Raw genomic sequence first — 2988 nt, forward strand, 5'->3', positions numbered from 1 at the left:
TCAATTTGGAAAATCAGTCTATACTCAAATCTTGTCAAATTAAGAATATATTTGAATAGTGATGATATATGGCTAAGCAATAACTTAAAATAATTATCACTGTCTTGACAGGTAGGATTTATAGCTTCTTAAATTTCTAGTTGTCATAGTATTTATACTTCAGTAATGCTAGAGCTGTATTAGAATACTTGGCAATTTTGAAATAGACTGCCTCCAGGGACAGATAAGCCAGACACCAGTGGCTCACACCTATAATCCTAGCTACTCAGTAGGCTGAGATCTGAGGATCGCCATTCAAATCCAGCGCAGGCAGGGAAGTTTGTGAGACTGTTATCTCCAACAGACCTCTAAGAATACAAGAAGTAAACCAGAAGTGGTGTTGTGGTTCAAGTGCTAGAGCACTAGCCTTAAGCTGAAGAGCTGAGGGACAGCACCCAGGCCTATAGTCCAAGTCCCATGACCAATAAAACAAACCAAAACAATACAAAACAAAACTATCCCACACTGGTTGAGAACTGACTATGTTTTCTAGATAAGGTATATTTAGGGCTAGTTTTTCTATATTTTGGCTTGCTTCATATATTAAATATTTTTTCCAATCAACTGAAGAAGGTTCTGAAATGATTTTTAAATGAATAACTGAGTTTGTAGTAAAATCATTTTCGCAAAACATTGTTTATTTTCACTATTGCTTTTTAACTCTTAAATCTTCCTCTGTTCTGCACCACCTTCCACTCCAAAGACGTCCACAGATTTCCAGGGTGTACCATAAGAAGTCTGTGTACACTTTAGCCTGGGGTTCACCAGTGCCTCCCATTTCATTTGGTAAGGATATGCATCATTCTTTAACAAATATGTAGGGTGTTTCTTTCCCTTTAATCCGAATGCATTTAAATTAGAAGAAGTTAAAAAAGTTCTGAATCAGTGACTGCACTTGTGTTTTGCTGTGTACCCAGAGATCGATGGAAGCAGTAGTAGCATGTGATAATGGAGCATCTAGGAGTTACTATTTACCTGTAAGCTCCTCTAACCTCTAAAGCACTGATAGGGCAGATATTTTTCATTTTACACATGGTTCATTTTAGTGTCCTGACCTTTGATTAATACATTTGGTCACTTTTTCTCTTCTAGCCAGTGTAAACATTGTTTTTGTTATTTTTTTATTGTGAAAATACTGTACAGAGGGTTTACAATTGCATAGGCAAGGTAATGAGTACATATCAAGCATTGTTACCTCTTCCTTTGTTTTCCCCTTCCCATCCCTTCCCACCTCCCCATTCTGCCCTATACTCCCGCATCCACCCCTTTCCCCGCCAAAGTTGTAAAGTTCGGTTTTTGACATAACGTCTTGTACAGATCAAAGAAATAAGTCAAACAGAACATCAGTAGCTCATGCCTATAATCCTAGCAACTCAGGAAGCTAAGATCTGAGCATCATGGATCATGGTTTAAAACCAGCCTACGTAAGAAAGTCTATGTGCTTCTTATTTCCAGTAAAATTATGGTATTTCTTTATTACAATGAAACATCTTAAATATCTATAGTTCTTTTCTTAGATAGAGGAGCTAGATTATTAAGTCATTAAAACTTAATCAGTTAGTTTTTTCCAGCAATATAAGAATTGCTGTATATATGAGGGAAATACATGCTTTAGAAATGCTAGGCACTGGTGGCTCATGCGTCTAACACTAGCCACTCAGAAGGGTGAAATCTGAGGATCATGCTTCAAAGCTAACTTGGGCAGTAAAGTCTATGAGACGTTTATCTCTAGTTTACCACAAGATACCTGGAAGTGGTATTGTGGCTTACATAGTAGAGCACTAGTCTTGGGCTGAAGAGCTGAGGGACAACGCCTAGGCACAGAGGTGAAGTCCTATAACCAACAAAAAAAATCTTATTCTTTAGTCATAGCAATTTTTGCAGTTCTGTATATTAAAATACCCAAAGGGTAGAATACTTATTTGTGTGTGTGTGTGTGTGTGTGTGTGTGTGTGTGTGTGTGTGTGTGTGTGTGTGTGGCCTTAGCGGAACGTGACCTCAATGGGCTCCCTAATTTTTTTCCAACCAAGCCTGGTACTCTACCCCTTGAGCTACACTTCCACTTCTGGTGTTTTTGCTGCTTAATTGGAGATGAGTCTCAGGATTGAGTTTCCTGCCCATGCTAGCTTTAAATTTCTACCCTCAGATGTCAGCCTTCTGAGTAGTAAGGATCACAGGCATGGATTTCTGGTTCCCAGCTTAGAATGCTGATTGGTTTTCTTGTAAATGAGAAAATTAAAGCTTGGTTTGCTAAACTTTTAGATTTTTTATGAAAATTGAAATAACTATTTTAGAAAGTCTTAAAAATTTTAAAATATACTTTTAAATAAAGGGAATGCTCAAAGACTGGTTAATTTATGAGCAATGAAATTTTATTTGGCTTATGGTATTAGAAAGTTCAAGAGCATGGTGTTCACATATGTGACTGAGGTATTTTTTCTGTCTCTCCCCATGAAGGAAGGTAGAAAGGAAAAAGAGCATAAATGAGAGACTGAGAGGATAAGATGGAACTGATTTTGCAATAGGATCATTTTCATAATGAAGTCGTCTGTCTATGAGGGCAGCATTCTCCTTCATGATCATCTCTTAAAGATTCAACCCCTTTTTTTCTGTTCTTTTCTTTTTTCTGGATATAGGGCGAGAATTCAGGGCCTGGATGTTGTCCCTGAGCTCTTTTGCTCAAAGCTAGTACTCTACAACTTAGAGCCACAGTCCACTTCTGAGAATGCCTGGGCACTGATGTCTCACACCTATAATCCACGAGACTCTTATCTCCAATTAATCACAGAAAAATCTGGAAGTGGCACTGTGATTCAAGTGGTGGAGCATAAACTTTGAATAAAAGCAGCTCAAAACCCAGGACCAGAAAAAAAGAAGAGAATGCTAGACAGATACTTTGAAGGAAAATATAGGAATGTCTAGAAATAAAGCAATGCTTTCCAAAAGCAG

The sequence above is a fragment of the Dipodomys spectabilis genome, unplaced genomic scaffold (assembly GCF_019054845.1).
Source record: "Dipodomys spectabilis isolate Male_0828 unplaced genomic scaffold, ASM1905484v1 ptg000150l, whole genome shotgun sequence".
NCBI lineage: Eukaryota > Metazoa > Chordata > Mammalia > Rodentia > Heteromyidae > Dipodomys > Dipodomys spectabilis.